This window comes from Oryzias melastigma, linkage group LG16 (assembly GCF_002922805.2).
Source record: "Oryzias melastigma strain HK-1 linkage group LG16, ASM292280v2, whole genome shotgun sequence".
NCBI classification, from domain to species: Eukaryota; Metazoa; Chordata; class Actinopteri; order Beloniformes; family Adrianichthyidae; genus Oryzias; species Oryzias melastigma.
In genome coordinates, this window is record NC_050527.1 from 14,569,058 (window position 1) to 14,577,785 (window position 8,728).

Genomic DNA, 8,728 nt, shown 5'->3' on the forward strand with positions numbered 1-8,728 from the left:
CAAGTCCCACTGTGATACATTTTTGGTTTATTGTAAAAAAGTTTATTTTTTTTTAACCATGATTTTACCAAACAAACTGTGTTGTTTTCTAATACATACTTCCTCCAAAGCGGCAGCAACCTCTGAATTGCAACTGTTGGTGCTTAGTGAGCCTGATTTCATTTCCCATCATCCTTTTGTTTACACACTCTCTCGTTGGCTTACAGCCCTCTCAACCCCAACGCAACATTATCGGTGCAGCAAAAATGGCTAGAAATATTGGTGCTATTTACCTGTACAGTTTTAAGCTAGATGCCAGCTCGGACGAGGAAAACAAAGATGTACATGGATCTAGTTGTCTATTAGTGGATCCATCAGAATAAATCTTTGTGGCCTACCAATTGTAGATTTTACGCCTCACTTGCAGGCTTTTTCGAACAACATTTTTGTCTACTTCTGATTGACAACAACTTGTTTAAAGAAATATTGAAGTTTTAATCTTATTTATTTATTTTATGTCCTACATCCTCAGAAAAAGGCTACAAGAACATGTTAAAAACACACACTCAAAAAAGATTTTCGCTGGAGTGGGTCTTTAAATGTATATATTTTTTGTAATGTTTCATATCGTCAGGTTTTTTTAGTACGACTCTTGCTTCTTTTATTCACTTATTTTTTCAGTATATTACAGAATAATACGGTGAATTTCAAACTGTACAAAAAAGGTCTTTTCGAGTAGTACATTTTTGCAAATGTCACATATGTAGCCAGGTGTAGAATAACTGGTCAGACACAAGCGGCTCCAAAATAATGTGGGTATTTTATTTCCCGACTATTCCAGAGAAAGGGAACAGCATTAATTTGGGTTTAATTTGGTGGTATAGCAAACATAAAATCTTGGATGAATTTAAAAAGAAAAGAAAATAATCCCAACAAGACAACAGCAGTGGTCTCAATCTATAATAAAATAGAATAGAAGTCATCGATCATTTACATGTTCCCAGTATTAGGCTTACACATTTTGTAACAACATTCAGAAACTGAAACTCACAGAAAATGACGACAAAGGACCGGCTCCTACTGGCACGGTCTCACCAACGATCAACTCAGAAAATGTTGTCTCCCCTCTGCGCAGAACATGCATTGTAAAATTATACATTGGGTAAACAGAAATGAAAATCAACAATCCCGGAACAGATGTGTATGGCAAAAAAAAAAGGAAAACAACTCACGCCGTCCTGCAGCTCCGTAGCCTTCCAGAACACTCTGTTAGCCTGGCTAGCTAGAGCCTTTCCCATACACAGCAACAGCTTACTTCGGTGCCCTACGACTCGCCGTTATGAAGCTTCTTATCTCTCTAGAACGCCACTTACTCTCAGTTCTTTCACCTCAAAAGCGCAGCTCACTTCTGCTTATTTCTTCGATCATGAAGCACTTTCCCTTATCGACGCGCATGTGACGAGCCAGGACCGTCAGGCTGCCATACTGTGTTATTCTCCCGCCCGTGACGACTTGCTGGCTCGTGAGTTTTGTCTCAAGTAAAACAACAGCGCCACTTACTGGCCCCTCCAGGCATTACATATTTTACTTAAGTGGAGCTCACTTGACCTGGTTACACATAAATTGAGAACATTTTTTTGTGTGTGTTTTTATAAAAGCTGAAAATATTTGGATACAATAAAAAATATAGAAGTCATTTGAACAACCAAAAACAATGTATAAAAAAGTTTTGGGTGTCTTTAGCTGCACCTCGTTTATCGTCTCCTCTGGTGTTTCCTCGGTTAAAAAAGGACAGTCCGTCTCCTCATCCGTTTCAAGATCCAAATTCAATAAGTTTGTCACATTCATTGTTTATTTTTGACTCCACATTCTGTTGACTCACATACGACATACAACACTTTGCTTAATGCTCGCCAGTACTACAAGTTAGTGGTGAAATAACATGTTTGTGTTTACGTGAATTCCTTGGTTCATAGAGACCTATTATTAGCTACTTTGACACAACAAACAAGAACAGAAGGGTCTTTTACAGCTTGTAAATGAAAGTAGACAGTGGGACGTTTTCTGACATTTAAATTTGAAGGACCTTGTCAATGATGCACTGTTTAAACCTAAATATTCTAAAGCTATAAAACCTTTTTTAAATCTTCGTCATATTTTGAAGAAAAGCTTTACTAATGTTGGGACGGCGTTATTTCTATGTCGCTGAAAACGGTTAACGTTGTTGGCTTAAACACCAGTGCGTTCGGACGCTTCTAAGGGTTAATATTTTTATTTTGTTTTTGTGTGGAAAAAAATATATATATAGTTATACCACGTAGGAGCTTCTAATTTTTGCATTTTGCTTTATCGAAAGTTTTTGTCGCAGAGTATATTATTTAGCCGTTTAGACTTAAAATTCACAACTAAGTGGCATCTAGAAAACTTTGAATGTCCATTGAGTCTAAGTTTTCAGTTTATTGATGTATAAAACCATGCGTATGGGTTTACCAGGTCTGTAGGTGTCTGTTTGAAAAGTCTGTTGTATACTCTGTCATTATTAAGAGAAATGGCTTGTTGAGGCTAAAGAAGCGGGATGCCGTGACATTTCAGGTAAAACCAACATACAGCTCATATCTGTGCTTTCTGCTAATATTTTGATGCCCATAATCAAGCTATTGAACTCTTGGGTGCTTGCAGTTTATCCGCTATCAACCAGTGTCAAGCTGTCAGCATGTGTTTGCTTTCTCAGCTGTAGCTGGGCTCTGAAATGTATTTATTCAAACTTGAAACCAGAACACATCTTTTTTATAGCCTTTGCACTCTGCGAGGAATAAGATCAAGAAATGGGAACTTAAGCAACCGTCTTTAAGATAATGGCGCCTCAGACGTGATCTATGTCTCGATTCTGTGTGCAGTTACTGTAAGTGAAATGACTGTGACTATCAGTTCACGTCTCTGCTGCTCTGCAGGTATGAGGAAGTTCCTTTCTATGTGCTGTGGGGGTGGATGTACAAAAGTCACTGAGGCTGCAACTATTGCAAAAAGTCAAAGCCAAATCTGTAGGTTACCTAGTTTAGAATCAAGTGTGAGCCAACTATTGCCACTTTTGATCGTGATTAATCACATGATTTTACAGTTGTAGGTTGGCTCAATGATTTATTTGAATGCATGTTATTTGTTTTTTGGCAAATGCTTTCATGGTATTTAAATTTCCTATTTTGTATTTCCTATCCCAAATTAGCCTGACAGATATCTATTGTTAATCTTCTTTGACTAAACTACCCAGAATGCCTTGAGGGGTTAAGAGACACGCATTAGTCAGATGGGTCAATAGGAAGTTCTATATGTTTTCTAGCAAACTGTGAGTTTGTCACAAAACAAAATTTAAACAAACTTCTGTCACTGTTTAGTCCTGAATGTTTGAATAAATCAACTGATCATTTCAATCTTCCAAAAGTGCATTACTGGAGCCTAATTGATTTAATGACTTCACAAAAACTAAGTCGAACATTTGATTTCTTAAGATAAAATATGTCACTTCCTCTTTTACAATCATGAGTTTGTGATGATGCTGACTCAAGATCAAACTTTTGATTGGGTCACAAACTACAAACTATCTTGTTAGAGATGAGTGATAAAGCTTCAGCTTAAACATCTGCTCCACCTTCTAGGGGCCCAGCACTCCGCCTCAGTATTCACAGGGAATGAAAGACTTTACATTCGTTTAAAAGAAGAAATAAAACCAGCACAAGTATCATTCAGTAATACATACATATATGTATACATTTACAAGATAAGCATAGTTTGTGGATATACATGGCAGGAAAAAGTGTTGTTTAATTAAAGAAAAAAATGTACATGAGATGTTTATGTCCTGCTTCACAGATCAGAAATCATGCTTAGCATTTTTGTTTGTTCTATTTAATTTTTGGTTTGAAAAGTACATATTAAAGCTGGGGCTTTTAACTGGTTTACTTGGCTCAAACAGAAGACAAATTGACATAATTTTAAGCTAAAAATTAAGATAGAATAATTCATCTTTGGTGGAAAACATAGATTATTGTTAAATGTTTACCAAACCATTAGAACTGCTTATCATTCCTTAACCAAAAAAAAACAAACTTTTTGGTGGATAGGTTTTGTTTAGGTTCCAATTATCAGTCAAAATGTTAGTTTTAATTGCTTCAAGCTTTCAAATAGCTCTCCCGGACTTTGTCTGATGTGTCATTTTTTCATTTTGTTCTTCCATAACCACCTGGAGGTGGACCTGCTGGTGTTTTTAAGTCACAAACAGAAGCAGGACATTCTTTATCTGGATAGTTTGGTTGGCGGTTGAGTTTTTTTTAATTTCATAGCAGCTGAGCAGACTATAATACTGTCACCACCATGTTTGACTCTTGGTAGGATGTTCTTATTCTGAAATACTGTTAACCTTAACTGCACATGTGATGCGAAACCCTTCAAAGAGTAAAACTTTTGTCATGTCAGTTGACAGACTATTCCCCCCAGAAAGTCATGAAATCGTGAACTTTGAGCTGAGAAATATATTGGCTGTAGTTCCTGTGGTGTTTTGGGGGACTTTTGCAGATACGTTTTTTTCTGCACTCTTAAGTAAATTTAGTCAGCTGGCCACTTCTAGCAAGGTTCGCATCTGTTGTGTGTTTCTCCATTTGTAGATGATGGCTTTCACTGTCGTTTGCAACCCTTTCCAAACTGGTAGATCCTATCAGGAGGTTATCATCAGTTTCCACATTTTCTTAGCTTGCAGCACAATGTTGAAACTTTTTTTCTCTTTCACTCTGTCTGTTTTTTGAAGTAATTTCTTGATTAGGAACAACTGGGGGGGGAAGAATTTCAATCAAATTTTTCAAAGATCTGTTAAATCAACGTAAATGTTTTTATTATGAAAAGTTGATCACTTTTCACTTTGAGTCACGTATACATACATTTTTTAACCTTCATTTTAAAGCCAAATTCTTTACTATGTAATGTAATTATTGTGTAATATCTAAAATTGTTAATTAACTAGAATATTTCAGTGACAAATATAAACAAATCATTGGAAATATTTTTTCTTAAAAGAAAGAAGGGTTCCCATTTTCATCCCCCAAAAAACTGTCATTTCCCGGGCGGCAGTAGTTCATTAGAGATTTGTCTTTTAGTCACAACCACTAGTGTGTAGTAACCCCCCCCTTCCCCTCCACATTGCTGAGAGGTCTCTGTTTCCATGCTCACATTAGCTTATAGGGAGTTTGTGACCCACCCAGCATATTTTCTCTGTCACAAATAAGATCATTTTTTAAGCTGCATTTTTTTTAACCTGCTAATGATTCACTTATATACATATCCTCCATCATCAGAATAAATGCCGCAAGAACACGTTAAGAACCACTAAACACTATTTTTATCAGAGTGGATCTTTAAAGAAATGCACATGTTGATTTGATTTAAGGCTGTTTGCCCTCTTTAAAAAAAAGTTTATTGACATCGTTCAATCTTAATTGACTGTATTGTCCCATAATTTCTCTCTTGATAAGATAAACTTGATGGTGCTCAGTGGTAGCTGCTATCATGTCAAATATTGACACAAGATAAGAGTGGTTTTCAGTAGGTCATTAAACTCACAAAGGAAAGCACTGGATACTGTTTTGAGCCTTCCAAGTGATATGCAAAGTTTGAGAGTTTTTGCCAATAAAGTCTGTCGGATGTAATATTTACCGACATTAATGTTTCCGGCACAGTAGAAAGAGGTTCTGGAAACCTCTTGAGGAAAATATGGCTTGCTAAATACAAGCTGTAAAAATCTTTGTAGAACAATGCTGCAGGTGTTTTGTGAGCTCCCGCTGGCTGAAGCATCTTATAAACAGAAATACTTCATTCGGCAGGACACTTTTGGTGGCAACAGCCTTCAAACTGATTTTACTGTGTGTAGTTTGATGCTGAAGGCACAACCTCAGTCATCAAAAATCTAATTTTTGACTCACCAGTCAAGTTGACCAGTAGATAAAAAAAAAAATCTAAACATATTTTTTACTGGTCAAATTATTACATTATTTTACCAAGAAATGTACATCAGTGTTACTTTTTAAGTATTATGTTTTCAGCTCAACACCAGCTCTGTTACAAAGAGATTACTAATATTACAAAGTGGATTAATGTCTGATATTATTAAATTTATAAAATGCAGTTTTTCTAAATCTACTATGAATTAATGTTGTATTTATCTACCTTATCTTAAAACATTGCCCGACTTTGAAACGCTCCTGTGTTTACATATGAAACACAGGAACAGCTTGTTAGCATTAGCAGGTAGTATGATAGCATGCTAGCCCAAGAGACCAAAGAGCTGGAAAATGAAAATCTCAATATTCAAAAAATAAATCTTCTGTAACATCAAATTCGAATCATCAATAATATCAATATATCGCCAGGCCCTACTTTCATCGCAAACACATCCCCTCCTGGGGCCAAACTTTATCTCAGCTGGAATACATACACTTCGTTATTGCAAAAGTACAAATTTTTCTATGAAATATAAAAAACAAAAGTCTGTGCCAAACACTGAAAAACCCATTGTAATGGATGTACCACCTTGTTTAAGGTTTTTATTCTACATGTGACATCTTATTATTTCCATTTAAGTTCATCTTTGCATTTGTAACAGAGTTTCCATAATCCTTTTTTTAATAGCATTTCCATGGCAATGTGATACAGTCAACATTCTTTAGAATAGTTTTAGATTTATTTATGCAGAAATGTTGAGGTCATAAAATATTATTAATGTTAATTATGTCATGGAACAAAAAGTGATCAGTTGTTGTAATAAAGCTTTTTTTTCAGTCTATGAAGTGATGATTTGGAGCTTTGCAGATTCACCAGTGATCGTGGAAAAAATGATGTAGCACATGTCCCTGACCACGAGGTAGTAGGACAAACATCACGTCTGACAGTGATACACAAATTCCATTTGTAACTTGAGAGTGTAAATCTCTCAACAGGTAGCAGCAAGTAAGATCTGTTATTGAATTTTTGCAGCTCAACAGGCTGTAAATCTGGTGTCTATGGTGACTAACCAGAGCAGCTGTGTTGATGTAAAGCATATTTGTCAAACTCGAGAGCTGGCCCACATGCACTACAAATCCCACAATGCACTGCCAATGTGTTTTGCTTGTTGAAAGCTTGGAATAGCTCAGGAGGAGAAACAAATCATCAACAAGAGAAACACCTTCATTCAGTCCTCAAGGTTTCTTCAGCTCAAAGGCTGACGCGTTAATGAACTTTATCCACCATGAGACACAAAGTATCTCAGACCAGTGAGAATCCAGTGGAGCAGTCAACTGAGCTTTAATTAATGTTTCATCTTGAAAATTGGGAATTTAGATTTTTACTACAAGAAATCTGGTTTTGCTGTTCTTGGCCTGAATAAAAATTAATCCAGGAAGTCTAGCTCAGGGGTCAGCAACGTTTATGACATGAAGTGCCAATTTGAAATTCTCTCCTTAACAACTGTTCCTTCACCAACTATAATACAAACTCCTTGTTGTTGTTGTTCACCCATCCTGTTAAGGGTCACCACAGTGAATCAACTTTCACTGATTTGCACAAGTTGTTTGGCAGAGAGTTTTACACTGGAACCCCGTCCTGACACAACTCTGTATTTTTAAGGCACAGAGAGACTCCGTTAAGCAGCAGTGTGAAGGGTCTTGTCTAAGGACCAACACTAGATTTTTTTTTTTAGCTCCCTGCCCACCTTAGGAAGTAAAGCCAGGTGTCCTGCGCAACAGTCCTACACTCAGCAAACTATAGCGTAAACAATAATGCAAAGAAATACAAAAAAAATGTCTAATACATCAAAAAAAAAAAAAAAACTCTCAAACTGCAGGTCAAATTATGTTTTTTAACGTATTTCTGCATTATCTTAAAAGTGCTTTCATGTCAACATTGCACAAGGAAAACAGGCCAAAGTTGAAATAGTATTCCAACTACGTTTAAAACACCTGCAGCAATAGGATTGGATACGTCAGAACAAAATAGCATAAATATTTCTAGAACTTCACAACCAGGAAAAAAAAATAAGCATGTACTTTTATCTTATTCATCTCTTGTGACATTGAGACGGGGCCTGACTAACTTAATGTAAGTTAATTCTGGGATGGTGCTTTTATTCCATGTAATATTAACTGTTATAATTTTTTGTTATTTTACTAACTATAGTAATATTAATTTTCTGCAACTGTACAGCGTCATATTTTTTTTTTTTTCACTCCCAGTAAATGGAGTAGCGATCAGCTGTAGTTTTATTTTTTTTAAACTTGTTCACATTTCATATTAACATTTGGCAGAACAGAAAGACATTATGGGTATAATTTGACCTTACTTGGTTTTTATTCAACAAAATGAAATAATAACTTTATAAATGTCAGCTGCTGCAATGCGAAAAAAAAGACCGAAAACCAGCTGTGCATTCATAAACGTGTGCAGCAGCTCGCTGACGAGTTTTGTGCTTTTCCCTCTCACACACGTGCTTACATTCCATCCACAAACACGCTCTTATCACCCCACCTGTCATCTCACCATCAACAGTTTGAGAACACAGGTGAATTATTACGGCTTCATTTCATCACACAAAACTTTTTTTTGTTTGTTTTCTACATCACACATTAATTTAAATCACCCGTTCATGAAGGCTGACATGGAAAGTAATGTAAACTGTGTGAAACTATGAAGTTTTATACAAAAAGCATATGTATTTGTGATATTGTCACTC

At 36.0% G+C, this 8,728-nt stretch overlaps 1 protein-coding gene and 1 long non-coding RNA gene across 2 annotated transcripts in view; one reads left to right on the forward strand and one right to left on the reverse strand.

The window, feature by feature from the left end:
• The window catches only part of LOC112143531 (lysophosphatidylcholine acyltransferase 1), a 24,090-nt gene that overhangs the window by 1,712 nt on the left and 13,650 nt on the right, over nucleotides 1-8,728 (forward strand). The window lies entirely within an intron of this gene.
• LOC112143532 lies at nucleotides 740-1,609 on the reverse strand. Its single transcript, XR_002918760.2, has 2 exons — nucleotides 1,031-1,609; nucleotides 740-936 (listed from the first exon to the last, which is right to left on the reverse strand). It is a non-coding gene; the product is annotated as an uncharacterized LOC112143532 (long non-coding RNA).